General features: G+C 42.7%; 1 pseudogene; it reads right to left on the bottom strand.

Annotated features, from left to right (window-relative positions):
* Nucleotides 1–9,309: 9,309 nt before the first annotated feature.
* The window catches only part of LOC142164069 (agmatine hydroxycinnamoyltransferase 1-like), a 30,877-nt pseudogene continuing 19,594 nt past the window's right edge, over nucleotides 9,310–20,592 (bottom strand).

A 20,592-nucleotide genomic window follows, 5' to 3' on the forward strand; every position in this document is an offset into this window, starting at 1 on the left:
TGACAAAATACCGGGGGCACCACTGATTCTAAAGGGTATGGATTCAAAGAAATTCTTACATAAGCCTTTCCCCCCAAGTGCGGCTCCGAAACCCATTCCAAAGAAATTTCAAATGCCAGAAATTCCTAAGTACAATGGGACCACTGACCCTAATGAGCATGTCACTTCTTATACATGCGCAATAAAAGGGAATGACTCGGAAGACGATGATATCGAATCAGTTCTACTGAATAAATTTAGAGAAACCTTATCGAAAGGAACAATGATATGGTACCATAATTTGCCACCTAATTCCATCGATTCCTTTGCCATGCTTGCAGACTCCTTCGTAAAGGCACATGCCGGAGTAATAAAGGTTGCAACTAGGAAGTCAGACCTCTTCAGGGTGAAACAAAAAGACAACAAAATATTGAGGGAATTCGTATCTCGGTTCCAGATGGAAAGCATAGAACTACCACCAGTCACAGACGATTGGGTTGTTCAAGGCTTTACTTAAGGTTTGAACGAATGAAGTTCGGTGGCATCACGACAGCTAAAGAAGAATTTAATTGAATATCCAGTGGTAACCTAGGCCAATATACATAATCGGTACTAGTCAAAGATCAGGGTCGAGGATGATCAATTTGGGACCTCTTCCGGTTCCGTTTATCCAAACAGGCTCGTCGGCAGAACTCAAAGGGATATCAACAGTGAACCCAGTTGGGCAGAGACCGGTATCAACCATACAACGTAGATCTTAGAAACAGTGGCCTAGGATGCAATACCATGCGAAATGAACGAAGGAATGATTGAGGACAGAGATCTCTTGGACTCATGAGCAAAAGTGGCTTTGATAAACATGCCGATCCCATAGAAGTACCACAATTATCAGAATACAACTTCAGCATCGACACATCAGGTATTGTGTCAGCCATTGGGAGAATCAAAGATACTAGATAGCCCATACCCCTACAAGCCAATCCATCCCAAAGAAACCCCAATAAAATCAGCAATTATCATGGTAACATGGTCATAGAACCGAAGACTGCAAACAACTAAGGGAGGAGGTGGCCCGTCTATTGAACGAGGGTCACCTTCGAGAATTCTTGAGCGGCCGAGCTAAAAACCATTTCAGAGACAGGGATGCAAATAGGAAAAACGAGCAGGAAGAACCACAACATGTGATTCACATGACCGTTGGTGGGGTCGATATTCCACAAGGGCCCGTGTTCAAACGCACTAAAGTATCAATCACCAGGGAAAAATGAACTCAAGACTATGTGCCAAAAGGCACTTTATCATTCAATGATGAGGAAGCAGAAGGATCTCGCAACCCCATAATAATGCTTTGGTAATCTCTATCCTTATAAATAAAATTCAGGTTAAACGTATTTTAATTTATCTAAGAAGCTCGGCAAATATTATTCGATCGAGGGTCATGGAGCAGCTTCGCTTACAAGATCAGATCGTACCCGCAGCTCGGATTCTCAATGGCTTCAACATGGCGAGTGAAACAACTAAAGGAGAAATCATCCTACCAGTAAATGTAGTCGAAACTATTCAAGAAATAAAGTTCCATGTGATCGAGGGCGATATGAGCTACAACGCACTGCTCGGAAGACCCTGGATTCACAACATGAGGGTGGTCCCCTCAACCCTTCACCAAATGATGAAGTTCCCAACACCGGATGGAGTACAAACGGTGTATGGGGAACAGCATGTTGCCAAAGAAATGTTCGTGGTCGATGAATTAACATCGGTATCAGCTCTTTCGTCAACAAAGGGATCGGAGTCCAAAGGAAAACAGGAAGCTAAATACCAACCACAGCCACCAGCCTCGACTCAGTTGGAGAAGCAGGGAACGGACGAGGACGATGACTACTGGATCCCTCGATCCTTCATAATCCCCGAGGATTCCGATGCCACCAAATCGATGGTCGAAGAGTTGGAGCAAGTCATACTAATCGAGCATCTACCCAATCGAGAAGTATACCTGGGTACGGGGTTAACCCCCGAGCTCAGGGAAAAACTCATTAAATTGTTTATCAATAACATGGATTGTTTTGCTTGGTCCCGCCTAGATATGTTAGGGATCCCGCCGGAGACTAATACACATCGATTGAGCTTGGACCCAAAGTTTCGCCCGGTAAAACAAAAGAGAAGGCCCCAGTCCGAGGTAAAACATGAATTCATCAAGGTCGAGGTAGCCAAACTTCTCAAAATAGGATCCATTTGGGAAGTAAAATATCCCGAATGGTTTGCAAACATAGTCAAAGCCCCTAAAAAGGGAAATACACTTAGAATGTGCGTAGACTATAAAGATTTAAACAAAGCATGTCCTAAAGATTCTTTTCCTCTGCCGAATATCGATCGCATGATCGATGCCACTCCCCGCCACGAGATCCTTAGTTTTCTCGATGCCTATTCCGGGTACAATAAAATACAAATGAACCTAAAGGATCAAGAAAAGACTCCATTCACCACTAAGTACGGTACCTATTGTTATAATGTAATGCCGTTTGGACTAAAAAATGCTAGTGTCACTTATCAACGCTTAGTAAATCGAGTGTTTGAAGAACAAATAGGTAAATCAATGGAGGTTTATATTGACGATATGCTAGTTAAGTCCCTGTGAGCATAGGACCATTTGACACATTTGCAGGAGACCTTCGATATACTAAGAAAATACAACATGAAGCTCAATCCAGAGAAATGTGCATTCGGGGTCGGCTAGGTACCTCGGTTTTATGGTATCAAATCGGGGGATCGAAATCAACCCTGATAATATCAAGGCAATCAAAGACATCACAGTCGTGGACAATGTTAAGGCCATACAAAGATTAACAGGGTGCATAGCCGCCCTAGGCCGATTCATCTCGAGGTCTTCAAATAGAAGTCACAAGTTCTTCTAACTGCTCAAAAAGAAGAACGATTTTGCATGGACCCCGGAATGCCAACAAGCATTGGAAGAATTAAAGCGGTACCTCTCGAGCCCGCCACTGCTTCATACTCCAAAAGTGGACGAACAATTGTACTTGTACTTAGTAGTCTCAAAAATCGTAGTAAGTGGGGTCCTAGTTCGAGAAGAGTAAGGTACGCAATTTCATGTTTACTATGTTAATCAAACTTTAGGTGAGGCCGAGACCCGGTACCCACACATAGAAAAATTAGCGCTTACCCTAATAAGCGCCTCTAGGAAATTAAAACCATATTTTCAATGTCACACGAGCTGTGTGGTGACTACTTACCCCCTTCGCAATATTTTGCATAAGCTCGAACTTTCGGGTCGATTGGCCAAATGGGCCGTCGAGATCAGTGGGTACAATATCGAGTATCGACCTCGAACGACCATCAAATCTCAAATCTTAGCGAACTTTGTGGCCAACTTTATGCCAGCCCTCGTACCCGAGGTCGAAAAGGAACTATTAATAAAGTCGGGTACATCTCCGGGTTAGGCATCGTTTTGAAGCTACCCACGGGTAATACAATTAGACAAGCTATCAAAACTGCCAAGTTAACTAACAATGAGGCTGAGAATGAGGCCATGATTGCAGGTCTCGAGCTAGATAAAGGTTTGGGAGCAGAAGTCATCGAGGCCAAATGTAACTCCCTGCTCGTGGTAAACCAAGTCAACAAAACCTTCAAGGTTCGAGAAGATCAAATGCAAAGATACTTGGACAAACTATAAGTGACTCTACATCGGTTTAAAGAATAGACCCTACAGCATGTGCCTCGAGAACAAAACAGCGAAGCCGATGCCCTCGCAAATTTGGGGTCATCAGTCGAAGATGACGAGGTTAGCTCGGGGACTGTCGTACAACTTTCAAGGTCAGTAATTGAAGAAGACCATGCCAAAATCAACTCCACAAGTCTGACCTGGGATTGGATGAACAAATATATCAAGTACCTAAAGAACGGGAAGCTTCCATGGGATCCTAGGGAATCGAGGACTCTACGTACGAAGGCTGCACGATTCACATTGGCCGAAGACGGAACACTGTATAGAAGGATGTTCGATGGACCATTGGAAATATGTTTGGGACCAGGAGATACCGACTACGTCCTACGAGAAATCCACAAGGGCACCTGTGGAAATTATTCTGGTGCTGAATCATTAGTCCATAAAGTCATCAGAGCAGGATACTATTGGGCCGATATGGAAAAGTATACAAAAGAGTTTGTTTGAAAGTGCGACAAATGTCAAAGGTATGCGCCGATGATTCACCAAACCGGAGAGCAACTCCACTCGGTCTTATCCCCATGGCCATTCATGAAATGGGGAAATGGGGAATGAACGATGAATAATTACCAAACAATTGGAATATATCACTCCTCAAACGATATTATTGCTAAGGTAGGACCTTCTCAATTTTCATTTATATTTTATACTAACCATTTGCAGGTGTTTAATTGATGACATCAAAGGATTCTTCAAACACAAAGTCCTTAGGTCTGAAAGCACGCGTTGTTCCATCGAGATTTTTAACGAGGCAACCATTGTTCGTGCTAACTTAGAGAAATTCAACAGTATTCGAGGCTCCTTTACAATCAAACTCTATACTGGGGGGGGGGGGCATCACCCTCGAATAGTTACAAGGAAAATATTTCGTGTCGACAGGGTCTCGATAGGAAAATTTTGTAAGGGTCAAACAGTCGAACGAACCATGCCTATAGAGATTACTCGAGCCCTAATGGCAATTATGTACACATGTTAATATATTGAAAAAATTATTTTTTCCTTGCCAGATATTTCATGCCTTAGAGAAATTTTTACTTTACAATGTTATGCTTGTGATCTGTTGTGTAAACTGACTTAAGGGCCTGTCACAACTAAAGTTCAAACAATTAACCCCGCACTCGGGGACTGCCATCCAAAAAATCGACATGATCGAATTACTAAAACCTCGAAATTGTAAGACCTTAAAATAGGCAACCCTCAATTTTATAGGCCACGACCACCCCTCTCGGGGACTGATACTTCGAACAAATTCAAAGTATAACAGGGGAACAAGCCCAAAAGGTGAATTCCAAGTTAAAGGCTACGACCAAATTAACACGGTTCAGAGACGTCCGATTTTCGTTATAAAACAGGCATTCGAATATTTTCATAAACTGGTTAAAAAGGCTACCCTCGGCTGAATTACTAAGAGTCTCGATAATATCGACCCTCAAAAACCCTAATGGGTACAAAGTTGTTCGAACTCTCGAACAAATTCTTTATTTTATGCTAAAGCATTACGAAACAAAGGGTCTCAATAATATCGACCCTTGAAAACCCTAATGGGTACAGAACCGTTCGAACTCTCGAGCAAATCCCTTATTTCATGCTAAGGCACAATAGATTTTATATGATTAAACAATAAACTTTTCAAGCCGAAAGGGGGAGAAAGCCATTCTTTTTACTATGGTCGTATCGGCCTAATTCAAGAGCTTAAAAGGCCATTTTATTTTTGAGTTCGAGAAATCATCCTCACTTAATTAAAACCTAAGGGTCACCCTACTCCGAGTTCGAGCAAGTACTCACTCGATTATAAAAAATACACTAGTCCGGCTTCGATCAAATTGCCTAAGCCTCGAACTTATGAACAAAATTTTCTTAAGGCACGAATGAAATAAAATTTTCACAAGGCAGAAAGTGAAATAAAGATAGGTTGGAAAGGAAAGAGATCTTTATATATATGAGAATATTTACAAGGTCCGATCAGGATCCTACATAAAATATCAAAAGTGAAAAATCCTAAGGTTCCCAATTTTCTCCGGGGGCAACTTCTTCTCCATCGTTCTCCATCGAGGTCCTCCCCACTCTCGGACCCGCTCTTGCTCTCGGCGTCATCATCATCATCGGAGGAGGCCAGCGCTCCAGCATCAGCTTCACGCTCTCTAGCTTTTAATATCTCGTCAGTAAGATCGAAACCTCGAGCGTGGATCTCCTCGAGGGTTCCCCTCCGAGATTGGCATTTGGCGAGTTCAGCAATCCAATGTGCTCAAGTTTGAGCGGTCTCGGCTGCCTCTCTCGCTTGGACTTGAGCAGCTTTAGAATTGGCCCGGTAGATGACCACGATCACATCTGCCTCGGCTTTTGCCTTTTCGACTTTAGATTTGGCCTTTGCAAGTTCGGAAGCCAACCGAGCCTCGAGATCCTCTATTTCCTTTTCCTAAGCCGAGCTCTTCTCCTTCATGCCTCGAAGCTGACTTTCGACCGATGACAATTGGGCTCGAGCAGTCTCCTTTTCTGCAACAAAACGGTCCATACCTTTTTTCCACCCCAAGGACTCCGCCTTCATCATGTTGACCTCCTCCCGGAACTACTCAATCCTATCGACCTTTTGCTGTAACTATGAGAGTGAAATGTTAGCCACCGTTCCCGAATCGAGCCCATGAGCTTTTAAGATTTTTAATACCTGCTCGATCAGGTCGGTCTGATATTTGTGAGACGTGGCCAACTCAGCTCGGAGGTCCTTGATCTCTTCTTCTTTTTGCCCACTGAGAAAGTTGAGGGCATTCCTCTCCTTGGTAAGCCTTTGAATATCGGCCTCGTACCGACTCAGCTCAGCTCGAGACCAAGAAAATGCTTCACGATGAAGCAGTGAGGCCTACGCAGAAAGAAGAAAAGATGTTATACATGAAGAGAAAAATGAACACAAGGGTAATACCAACAAGGGTAATTAAGGCTTACCCGATTCAGAGCTTGCTGCGCTTCATTGAAAAGGCTCGATGCCCCGCCTGGGTCCTTCCTCGAGACCTCCAATTCGCTCAGACCGATAGAATCTTCGACCCCAGTAAAGTGATCATGGAAGGGTGTCCTCCCTTTCGTGGGCTCCTTCAATGGAGAGGGTCTTCAAGGCTCAAGCCTCTTGAATCATCTCCTCAGAAAATGAGGGGAGCAGCGGGGAGCCTCTAATTTCTATTGCCCCAAGTGGATCACTTGGGGTGTATTCTCCATCTCGAGGGGCCTCGAGACCAGCCCCTACAGTCGTACCCACCGTTGGCTCATTATGGTGGGAGGCATCTTCAATCCTCGATGACTCGGGGACATCACCTAAGTCTCTTCTCGAGACCTCCTCATCTCGAGAAGGAGTCTCTACATCCTTTACCGATTCAGTTGCCTTTGGAGCCTCGGTGCTCATTCCCACTCGGGCCACCAGCCCGGAGTCGTCTTCTTCCTCTTCCTCCCTTAGACGCCAAATAGAGTCTTCGGTCGGGAGGATGATGTTATTCCTCGGCTTACGAGCTGCCTTCTTCTTAGGTTCTAGATCCTCGGAGGTTGAGGTTTTTATTCTCTTTTTGTCCTTCACCAGTTTTGGTGCCGGGATTGAAGTCTCCTCCTCAGCAGATAGGGTCCTCATGAAAGCATCTTTGCCAAGGCCTGTATGAAAGGAAATTAAGTAAGAAATGCTTTAACAAAATCATCAAAGACGTGGAAAAGGGGCTTACCATGCATTTTGGCCTCCCATCAGCCCTTTGATAAATCGCGCCATGAGCGCTCGGCATATTTAGAGGCCGAGGCCAGGTCCCGAACCCGGATCTTGAGGTTAGGAATTGCACCGAGCATCCAAGCGACCGCTACATCATGGAAAAGGATATTGATGAGAAGAAGCAAAGGAGCAAAACAATAAATAGGAGCTAACAGTGGGATTGTACTTACGTTGCATATTCTATTTCTCGGGAAATGGCATCTTCTCTGTTAGGATTAGGTTTGAAGTCCTCACTCAAATGAACCAACCCATCCAACCTCGGTCCTTGTCCTCATCTATTCTCGAGAACAACACTTTGGTTGCCCGGCGTTGGAGTTTGATTAAGTCGCTTCGATAGAGGCAGGGGCTGTACAACCTGATGAGGTGGTCGAGGGTGAAAGGCATCCCCTCAACTTTGCTCACGAAGAATTAGAGCAGAATAACAATTTGCCAAAAGGAAGGATGGATTTGGCCTAGGGTTATTTGATATTGACGGCAAAAATCAACGACGATGGGGTTGAGGGGGCCCAACGTGAAAGGGTAAGTGTAAACACTTAGAAACCCTTCCACATGGGTGGTGATGTCCTCTTCGAGGGTCGGGATCACCACCTTTTTTCCCTCCCAGTTGCAGTCTTTCTTTACCTACTTAAGGTATCCCTCAATTATCGAGCATATATACCTCGACACTGGCTCACATCGACCTGGAATTGATGAGGCTTTATCAGTCTTAAAGTCGGAAGTGAGGATGCACCCCATGAGAACACACACTTCAGGGCACGGCACCAGTGTTTTGTCGTCGAGCGACCGCGATGAAGAAGTGTTTTCCTTCTGAGGAGCAATTTTTGACGTTTTCTCCATTTGGATTTGAAGTTAAAATAAATAGATATGATAAGATTTGGTATTCTAAGAAGAGGTTAGCAGTGAAAATCGTAGATTTGCAGATGAAGAACTTAGAAGATGTAAAAAGCTTTGGAGATTAGCAATTTGAAAGTAGAAGTTCAAAATGGTAAAGAGAGGAGCTATTTATAGATATCACAATGACAGTTCAAAATTGGCGGTGGACGACCATCAACTGACGCGCATTTAATTCCTTGATAACTGTACAGACGGGACATTTCGGTCACTTCTTTGCTTATGTCATGTGGATGATGTCATGACAGGTCGAGGTAGAAAATCGAAGGCTCAATTCGTTTCTTGTCATTTAACTCCAAACAATGAGGGGATATCTGTATACGGTTAAAACCGGGCCCACCCGATTTTACTATTTGACCGAGACCGAGAGGTTGCATCGAAAGACGGCCTCGTAACGGAACAGACTAAATCACAAGGACAACGTATCGAGTTCAGAATCGAGGTACCTGTCGACATGGAGGCTAGTAGCGATCGAAGCTAAATGAGACATACATCGAGCAAGATCGAAGATAGCATAATAACAGAAAGGCGAGATATCTGTAACTGGTCGAGGATCATGGCGTAAATCTCGGTGACTGGTCGAGGATCATGGCGTAAATCTCGGAACGGATCAAATCAGAAACGGTTAATTAGCTAATCATGGGATTTCCTTCTGTAATTAGAACTACACCATAAGTGGAATTTCTCTACTATATAAAGGGGGTTCTAATCAATTGTAAGAGAAGGTTGACAGATATCAAAGCAATATAATTCTCTTTCTCATTTATACTATTGTTCATCAACTTGTTATTATTTAGTTGTTCTTGCATCAACCAGTTCGAGGGTATCCAAATTCGAGGGTTGAGTTCCATCCTAACACTAGTTTGCTTTACTTTATTGTTAATTTTTATTACTTATCCTCACATTTATCAATTGGTATTAGGTGAAATCACGTATCCTTAGAACCATATTATAAGTTTAATTGTTATCCAATTTTAAGAGTAAACACATATGGAAGAGACTCTCGCAAAAGGCCGTTCAGTTTTGCTGTTGGGAATGCCCAAAGGACTAAATTTCCAAAGTACTCATTGGGTACTTTTGTGATTAATCTCATCCGCGATTATTATTTGGGTAATTTTCGAACCTTGTAGATATATGATTGCGAGCTCGAGTCATAACTCTCCATAAATATGCTACAAGGCTCTGAAAATTAAAGTGATATAAGTCATGTTTTGGCTATTCTTGGAGGAAGCAACAACCTTGAGCTATCGTGAATCTTACGGAAACTAATTGATCACGAAACTTGTAGGGAATTCTATAAACCTTGAGGCGTGTCAAAGACATTGTCCTTAAGGATATTTCAACCGGTTTGGGTGTATCCTCGGGATGCAATAAGTTCTACTAGTATAAAACTAGGAGCATAAACTGACAAAGATTTATTATTGGTAGAAATCCAGCAAAAGGAAGGAGAGTATTTTCTGTATACTAAGTCGCACTCAATAAAAGGAATAATATTGTCCATATTCACAAGAAGAATGGAAATATATATATGGTTAAGGAAGGATAAGAATATTATAATAACTAATTATTGGTCATAATGGGCTAACGGCTAGAATAGAAATAATTACCCTTTATGTGAAATAACAAAGACACACTAAATGCTAATAGAAATGAATCTAGATATTTTAAAGCAAGAATTTGAACACTTCCTTTTGAGATACTAACTCATTTTATAACAATTCCCCACGTATCTTAAAGGAATAGAAGGATAGAATATTTTGCTGTATTTGTTTTTACATATAAGTACAATGCATCGAATCTGGTGTCTCGTAGACTTTGAACCAGACCTAGAAAAAATAAGATTAAGCTTACAGAACAAATGGTGAAGTTTAGAACTTCTATAAATGAAAAATTCTTTTGTAAGCCTGGGGTCTTATCTATCACATTATACTCGCACAATCTTTGTCGTTATCGCGGTTTTCCGCTAAAAGGCCATGTACATGCCTGGTTTTGATGAGTGCTCTAGAAAATTTGCCACAAATTTTATAGGAACAGCCCCACTCTACACTCATATTGATCCATCCATCAAGTGTATTCTGCAGCGCAATACTCCACCTATAAAAGGCTATGGATTATTGGATTAAGAGTTTAATAACTCAGCCTCACATTCCTTGCAGTCTTGCACTATATACACACACCATATGAACATATCTAATTTAATAGTGTACTTTTTATCAACTAATGACTTGTTATTATTCATATGAACCTATTTCATGGGATCTCCAATCACATAGGTTGGGTTATCATCATTGTTGATATATCTCAAATTAGCAAAAGTCTCAACCCCTCGATGTTTCACTTATAAGTCAAAGGATCGGCCAAATCCTCTTTTGACTACACATTTTATGTATGAAAAAATTCACATCTCTATGCAATTGCTTTATCACATTATATATTAAAAAAATATGTCTACTCTTCCCATTCAAAGATTTATTTTTCTTACAATGGTTATGGTGCCTTGGACATCACAATTCATCGACATAATTATTGTCGGTTTAACTCACCAAGAGGTTGCTTAATCAACCTCACTTCCAGGCAATTTTAATACCATAACACCAACCAAAAGGTGATCACACAATCACTATTGAGTTTTTCTCATCTGAATTAGAGATTCAATATCATCATTGTATCCTTCTAATAATGCAGTAGAAAATCTACATATAAAATACTAACTCATAGTACTTCTCAAGTAAGGCATAAAATCATCTCAAGTGCCTTTTAAAATATTCAACACATAATAGAATTTATTTTCTTTTGGTATCTTTCATAATCAAATATCAAAGTAAAACTTTTAAAACATAGAAGCATCTTTAACTTCTACATAAATATTTTAAATTGGAAACCCAAATATTTAAGAAACCCAAAGTAAAATACTGTGACCCCCACATTTTCAAAGCTATTAAGTTAGAGGGCTAATATTTTTCATAATTTATAAGAAGTATAACCAAAATAAATAAATCATTCTTCTTGTTCTTCAACTTGGGTGTAGGACATGAAATTAACTTGGTTAGCACAAATACGCTTAGTAGCACATGAGTCTAACACCCAATCTCTTGCATTAGCCATAAGATTCGCTTGAGAAATGTCACGACCCAATTCTCCCTCCGTAAGACATTGTGACGGTACCTAGTCTCTACGACTAGGTAAGCCTAACAAAATGCGTAAATAACCAAAATGGAAGTAAAACTTAACAACTAACTGCAATAGATGACTAAATAACTGGTAACAATGCCGCTCAGCATGTACAATAACCAACACTCTAGTAATACATAGTATTCCCAAAATCCGAAACATCATAAGTCATAAGCTACAGAAGGAAACTAGAATCTCTATACACCAGAGTCTAATAAAAGAAATATGGAAGGTAAATGACATAGGAGAGAATAGAAGGGGACTCGGAGGTCTGCGAACGTGGCAAATGTACCTTGAAGTCTCCGTACAACATCAAGCACTCTCAGCTAATAACGGGGCTGATAAGAAGCACCTGGATCTGCACACAAAATATGTGCAGAAGAGTAGCATGAGTATACCACAACGGTACTCAGTAAGTGCCAAGCCTAACCTTGGTAAAGTAGTGACGAGGTCAGGTCCGGGCCCTACTAGGATATAATAATAAGATAGATGATATAATAAAATGAAGTAAAACGGAGAATCTAACAGAAAGAATTCACAGAGAAATAACAACACAACACAATGTGATAACAACAGGGGCGCTCCCGAAATACCGTCTCGTAGTCCAAAAAGTAAATATGCGAGGAGATCCCCAAAGGTACCGCCATGTAGTCTCAAAAGTAAATGTGCAGAAGGATCTCCCAAGATACCTCCTTGTAGTCCCAAAATTAAATATGTAGGGAGAACTCCCAAGGTACCGCTTCCTAGTCTCAAAAGTAAACACACAGCTCAACCGATAAATACAATTGTTAACAGCAAGAACCCTACAGTTAAGACCGATAAAAATCAAGGAGAAACAGGAATTCAACTAGGTATGCTGTAGAGAGTTCAAATAAGCAGATAAAGCACGTAGAAATGTGATATTAGACTAAGCAGGATAACTATTCATGCTAGTATAACTAAATTAAGATGAAAACATGTTACTACTCAGTAAAAATCGGGTCTTACAACAAATAGCTGGTGTATGCACTCGTCACCTCACATACACGGTGCTCACATATCACAATAGTACCAATCCTAAGGGGATTTCCCCCACACAAGGTTAGGCAAGCCTTTTACCTCGAACGAAGCTCAATAAATCAGTAAGAATGACCTTTCCTCGATTATCCGACTCTGAATGACCCAAATCTAGCCAAAAATAATTGCATATCATAAATATAACTATAATAGATAATCTAATTAATGAAATCAAAACTTTAATAAGAATTTCGAAAATCATCCTAAAAAGTCGACCCGGGCCCACGTCTCGGAATCGGATAAAAGTCAAAAAATATGAACACTCATTCACTCACGAGTTCATGCGTACCAAAATTATCCAAATCTGATATCAAAATCCCAATCAAAATTCAAAAACGTAGTTGAAGAACTTCTCCAATGTTTCCCAAATTTCTCAACCAAATTCCTTAATTAAATGATGAAATCAACTATATATTAGTGAAATATATCCATAAACGAGTTAAAAATTATTACCCCAAAGTTCTCTCTGAAAACTCCTTGAATTATCGCCTCAATCTGAGATCTCAAAATCCCAAAATTGAAAATGGGATTAAAACCCTCGAACTTGGCCCTTTTCTGCCCAGCAATTTCGTATCTGCGGGCTTCCAGTCGCACCTGCGAAAATTCCATCGCAGGTGCAGACTTAACTTAAGTCCCCTGGGTCCACATCTGTGAGAGAAGGAACGCACCTATAGATGCGCTCCTACGACCAAGGAGCCGCAACTGCGACCTCATCGCTCATGCACACCTTCCCACCGCAGAAGCGAGGCCGCTTCTGCGTAAACTCACCCGAGGTCCCCGGGATCTCAACCAAACATACCAACAAGTCCTAAAATACCATACGATCTTAGTCGAGCCCTCAAATCACACCAAACAACTCTAAAAACACAAATCACCCTCCAATTCAAACTTAATGAACTTTGAAACTTCAAAGTTCTACAACCGATGATGAAACATATCAAATGACGTCCGATTGACCTCAAATGTTGCACACAAGTCATAACTGACATTATGGACCTACTCTAACTTCCAAAAATCGGAATCCGATCCCGATATCAAAAAGTCCATTTCCGTTCAAACCTTCCAAAAATTCGATTATCGCCATTTCAAGCCTTAATGAGCTACAGACCTCCAATTCACATTCCGGACACGCTCCTTAGTCAAAAATCACCCAACGGAGTAGACGGAACCGACTAAACTCCATTCTGGAGTCGTCTTCACACAGCCTCAACTACGGTCAAAATCCTAAGACATAATCTTCCGTTTTAGGGACTAAGTATCCCAGATCACTTCGAAACCACAAAAAAACCTCTCGGCAAGTCACATAAGAAGAAAAAGATACGGGGGAAGCAGTAAATTGGGGATCGGGGCTAATACACTCAAAATGACCGGCCGGGTCGTTACATCCTCCCCCTCTTAAAAGAATCGTTCGTCCTTGAACGAGCGTAGAGACATACCTGAAGTGGTGAAAAGATGAGGATAGCGGTTGCGCATATCATGCTCGGTCTCCCAAGTTGCCTCCTCGACCAGCTGACCCCTCCACTGAACCTTCATGGAAGCAATGTTCTTCGACCTCAGCTTTCGAACCTGCTTGTCCAAAATAGCCATCGACTCCTCAACATAAGATAAATCCTTGTCCAACTGGACTGAGCTGAAATCCAACACATGGGACGGATCGTCGTGATACTTCCGGAGCATGGAAATATGGAATATTGGATGAACTACAAAGAGACTAGGTGGTAGTGCAAGTCTATAAGCCACCTCTCCAAGCCTCTCAAGAATCTCGAAAGGCACGATATACCTAGGGCTTAATTTTCTCTTCTTCCCGAATCTCATAATACCCTTCATGGGCGAAACCAGGAGCAAGACTTGTTCCCCAACCATGAATGCAACATCGTGAATCCTCTGATCAGTATAACTCTTCTGTCTGGACTGGGCTGTGCGAAGTCGATCCCGAATCACCTTAACCTTCTCTAGAGCATCTTAAACCAAGTCTGTACCCAATAATCTAGCCTTGCCCGGATCGAACTAACCCACTGGAGACAGGCACCGCCTCCCGTATAAGGCCTCATATAGTGCAATCTGGATGCTTGACTGATAACTGTTATTGTAAGCAAACTCCGCAAGTGGCAAGAACTAGTCCCAAGAACCCCCAAAATCTATCACACAAGCACAAAGCATATCCTCCAGTATCTGAATAGTGCGCTCGGACTATCCGTCCGTCCGAGGGTGAAATGTTATGCTCAAATCAACCTGAGTACCCAACTCCTACTGTACAGCCCTCCGGAACCGTAATGTAAAATGCGTACCCCGGTCAGAGATGATCGATACCGGTACGCCATGAAGCCTGACAATCTCGCGGATATAAATTTGAGCCAACTGCTCGGAAGAATAGGTAGTCATCACAGGAATGAAATGAGCTGACTTGGTCTGCCTATCCACAATCACCCAAACTACATCAAACTTCCGTTGAGTTTGTGGAAGACCAACAACGAAATCTATAGTGATCTGCTCCCATTTTCACTCCAGAATCTCTAACTTCTGAAGCAATCCGCCTGGCCGGTGATGATCATACTTTACCTGATGGCAATTCAGACGCCGAGCTACATATTCCACTCTGTCCTTCTTCATTCTTCTCTACCAGTAATGTTGTCTCAAGTCCTGATACATCTTCGTGGCACCCGGGTAAATGGAGTACCGTGAACTGTGAGCCTCCTGGAAAATCAACTCACGCAGACCATCTACATTGGGCACACATAGCCTGCTCTGCATCCTCAGTGCACCATCATCTCTAATAGTGACCTCCTTAGCATCGCAGTGCTGGACCGTGTCCTTAAGGACAAGCAGATGTGGGTCATCATACTGACGCTCCCTGATACGATCATATAGAGAAGACCGAGAGACCACACAAGCCAATAATAGACTCGGCTCCGAAATATCCAATCTAACAAACTGGTTTGCTAAGGCCTAAACATCTAACGCCAATAGCCTCTCTACTGCCGGTAGATATACTAAGCTCATCAAACTCTCTGCCCGGCGACTCAAGGCATCGACCACTACATTTTTCTTCCCGGGATGGTACAAAATGGTGATATCATAATCCTTAAGAAGCTCCAACCACCTCCGCTGATGCAAGTTAAGATCCTTCTATTTGAACAGATGCTACAAACTCCGGTGATCGGTGTAGATCTCTCAAGGGACACCCTAGAAATAGTGCCGCCAACTCTTCAAGGCATGAACAGTAGCCGCTAACTCAAGGTCGTGGACAAGATAGTTCTTTTCATGCACCTTCAGTTGTCTAGATGCGTAGGCAATCACCATACCGTCCTGCATCAACACCGCGCCGAGACCAATCCGCGACGCATCACAATATACAGAATAAGATCCTGAACCTGTAGGCAATACTAATACTAGGGCTGTAGTCAAAGCTGTCTTGAGCTTCTAAAAGATCTCCTCACACTCTTCTGTCCACCTGAATAGAGCACCCTTCTGGGTCAGCTTGGTTAAAGGAGTTATAATAGATGAGAAACCCTCTACAAATCGATGGTAATACCTCGGCAAACTAAGAAAACTCTAGATCTCCATAGCTGAGGGCGGTCTGGGCCAACTCTGCACTACTTCAACCTTCTTCGGATCCACCTAGATCCTATCACTCGATATACATGATCCAAGAATGAAACTGATTCTAGCCAAAACTCACACTTTGAAAATTTTGCATATAACTTATTTTCTCTCAAGGTCTGAAGCGCAGTCATGAGGTTCTACGCATGATCCTCCCGAGTCCGGGATTACACCAGAATGTCGTCGTCAATAAACACAATGATGAATGATCAAGATAGGGTCGGAACACACGGTGCATCAAGTGCATAAATGATGTTGGGGGTGTTGGTCAGCCCAAATGACATCACAAGAAATTCGTAGTGACCATACCGAGTCCTGAAAGAAGTCTTTGGGATATCTGGCTCCCGAATCTTCAACTGATGATAGCCTGAACGTAAGTCAATTTTGGAAAACACTCTGGCACCCTGTGACTGATCAAATAGATCATCAATATGAGGCAATGGATGCATGTTCTTCACTGTGACTTTATTCAACTGGCGGTAATCAATACACATCCGCATAGAACCATCCTTCTTCTTCATAAATAAGACAGGAGCACCACAAGGTGACACACTGGGCGGAATGAAGGCCTTATCAAGTAACTCTTATAACTGCTCCTTCAACTCAAGAGGATCCATACGATATAGAGGAATAGATATAGGCTGAGTGTCCGGTAATAAATCAATGCCAAAGTCAATATCTATGTCGGGCGGTATGCCCGAAAGGTCAGATGGAAATACATCTGAAAAATCCATCACTATTGGGACTGACTCAACTGTAGGGGTATCAATACTGACAACTCTCACATAAGCTAGATGCGTGTCACACCTCTTCTCAATCATTCGATAAGCTTTAAGAAATGAAATAATTCTACTGGGAGTATACTCTAAGGTGCCTCTCCACTCTAATCACGGTAATCCTGGCATAGCCAGCGTCACAGTCTTGGCGTGACAATCAAGAATAGCATAATGGGGCGACAACCAGTCCATGCCCAAGATAATATCAAAATCTATCATACTAAGCAATAATAAATCGGCTATGGTCTCAAAACCACTAAGAACAACCAAACATGACCGATACACACGGTCAACAATAATAGAATCTCCCACAGGTGTAGACACATAGACACGAGAACTCAAATAATCACGGGCTATGCCCAAATATGGAGCAAAATAAGAGGACACATAGTAATAAGTAGATCTTGGATCAAATAAAACTAACGCATCTCTATGACAGACCGCAACAATACCTGTAATGACAGAGTCTAAAGTAACTGCTTCTGTGCGAGCAGGAATAGCATAATATCTGGCCTTGCCTCCCCTTCTAGGGCGACATCGACCTTCCCTACCTCCACCTCAAGTTGGCTGAGCAGGTGAGGCGGTAGCTGGTGCTGTAATCATAGCGTATGGACCTGATGGAGCACGTTGCGCCTGAGAAGTCTGTGGAGGTGCACCCCTCCTAAGCCTGGGTCAATCCCTCACCATATGGCGAGTGTCGCCACACTCAAAACAAGCTCTCGGAGGGAGTGGCTTCTATGACTGGCTCGGGCCAGGTCTGCTGGACTGACTGCTAAAAGCACCCCGTATAGGAGGTGTACTAGATACTGGTGGTGCATAATAAGGCTCCACTGCCTAGAAAGGGCCAGAATACCACTGGCGGCTGGAAGTGCTGAATGGACGGGGCGACTCATATAACCCCTACCACCACGAACTGTAGTTGGGGCACGAGTACCACTATAAGTGCCAGACTCTCGAGACCTCTTGGCCTCCCTCCACTCTCTCTCCCGAGCAAGCATACTCTCTAATCTCCTAGCAATACTCATAACCTGCTGGTAAGAAATATCCATCTCCAACTCTCGGACCATGCTAAGCCTGATACTAGGGTAGAGTCCCTCAGTAAACCGACGAACCCTCTCTCGAACTGTAGAAACCAAAGGCTGGTGCATGTCGGGCCAAATCGCTAAAGTGAACTGCATACTCTGACACAATCGTAGCACCCTAGCGCAACTGATCAAACTCCATATTCCATGTGTCTCTGAGACTCTAGGGAACATACTCACTCAAGAACATGTCTGAGAACTGGGTCCACATAAGTGAAGCTGCCTCAGCCGGACTACCCAACTCATAAGTACGCCACCACTGATAGGCTGCTCCTCTAAGCTGGAATGTAGTAAAAGAAACCCCACTCAACTCCGCTACACCCATAGTACGGAGAATACGATGACACTCCTCCAGAAAACCGTGGGCATCCTCTAACGCCAATCTACTGAAGGTAGGAGGGTGGTACTTCTTGTACCTCTCAAGTCTGAGTTGCTCTGCCTTAAAAACTCTTGTCCTAACCTCGAGCTGAACTGGGGCGATCGGCTGCACTAGTATGACCTCTGGGACCTGGTCAACCTGGACCCGCTGCTCTAGGGTACGGGCGGCAGGAGTCTGTGCTCCTCCCCCGGCCTAAGATGTGGCAGGAGCAAGTGGAATCAATCCATCCTGAGCTAAGGTGCTGAACATGCTCAGAAACTGGGCTAGAGTCTCCTAGAGGGCTGGTGCAACAACAAGTATCTCAGGTGTCTGCCCTCAAGCTGGAGCTACTGGGGGCTCCTCTATGGCACCTCATGTGGGTGCTCTGGCTGCACCGCGTGGACGTCCTCGACCTCTACCTCGGCCCCAGACTCGGCCTCTCGTGACTCTAGCAGGGGGCGCGGGTGCTTGGTCATCAGATCTGCATGTACGTGTCCTCACCATCTGTGAGAGAATATAATACCGAAGTTTAGAATTTTGACATCAACAATTTTCGCATGACAAAGAATAAAAGAAGTGTAGTTTTCCTAACAGTTCCATAGCCTCTCCGTACCGATCTACGAGACTCTAATAAACCGGCTTGTAACTTACGACACCCATGAACCTAGAGCACAGATACCAACTTGTCATGACCCAATTCTCCCTGCGTAAGACGTCGTGATGGCACCTAGTTTCTACGACTAGGTAAGCCTAACAAAATGCGGAAATAACAAAAATGGTAGTAAAGCTTAACAACTAACTGCAACAGATGACTAAATAACTGGTAACAATATCGCTCGGCATGTACAATAACCAGCACTCTAGTAATACATAGTATTCCAAAAACTCGGAACATCAAAGGTCACAAGCTACAAAAGGAAACTAGAATCTATATACACTAGAGTCTAATAAAAGAAATACGGAAGGTAAATGACATGGGAGAGAATAGAGGGGGACTCTGAGATCTGTGGACGTGGCATATGTACCTTGAAGTATCCGTATAGCAGCAAACACTCTCAGCTAATAGCGGGGCTGATAAGAAGCACCTGAATCTACACACAAAACATGAGCCGAAGAATAGCATGAGTACACCACAACGGTACCCAGTAAGTGCCAAGCCTAACCTCGGTAAAGTAGTAACGAGGTCAGGTCCAGGCCCTACTGAGATATAATAATAAGACAGATGATATAATAAAATGAAATAAAATGTAGAATTTAACAGAAAGAATTCACAGAGAAATAAGAACACAGCACAATGTGATAACAATAGGGGCGCTCCCGAGATACCGTCACGTAGTCCCAAAAGTAATCTCCCGAGGTACCACCTCGTAGTCTCAAAAGTAAATGTGCATGGGGATCTCCCAAGGTACCGCCTAGTAGTCCCAAAAGTAAATATGCAGGGAGAACTACCGAGGTACCGCCTCGTAGTCTCAAAAGTAAACACACAGCTCAACCGATAAATACAACAGTTAACAGCAAGAACCTTACAGTTAAGACCGATAAAAATCAAGGAGAAACAGGAATTCAATTAGGCATGTTGCACAGAGTTCAAATAAGCAGATAAAGCACGTAGACATGTGATATTAGACTAAGCGGGATAAATACACATGCTAGTATAACTAAATTAAGATGAAAACATGCTACTACTCGGTAAAAATCGGGTCTTACAACAAATAGCCCGTGTACGCACTTGTCACCTCACGTACACATCGCTCACATATCACAACAGTACCAATCCTTAGGGGATTTCCCACCCTCCCTCCCCTCCCCCGACACATACACAAGGTTAGGAAAGCCACTTACCTCAAACCAAGCTCAATCAATCAGTAAGAATGCCATTCCTCGATTATCCAACTCTGAATGGCCCAAATCTAGCCAAAACAAATTACATATCATAAATACAACTATAATAGACTAATCTAATTAATAAAATCAAGACTTTAACAAGAATTTCAAAAATTATCCTAAAGAGTCGACCCAGGCCCACGTCTCAGAATCGGGTAAATATCACAAAATATGAACACCCATTCACTCACGAGTTCACTCGTACCGAAATTATCCAAATCTGATATCAAACTTTCAATCAAAACTCAAAACCTTAGTTGAAGAACTCCTACCATTTTCCCCAAATTTCTTAACCAAATTCCTTAATTAAATGATGAAAT

This window comes from Nicotiana tabacum, chromosome 9, assembly GCF_000715075.1.
Source record: "Nicotiana tabacum cultivar K326 chromosome 9, ASM71507v2, whole genome shotgun sequence".
In the NCBI taxonomy this organism is placed as follows: domain Eukaryota; kingdom Viridiplantae; phylum Streptophyta; class Magnoliopsida; order Solanales; family Solanaceae; genus Nicotiana; species Nicotiana tabacum.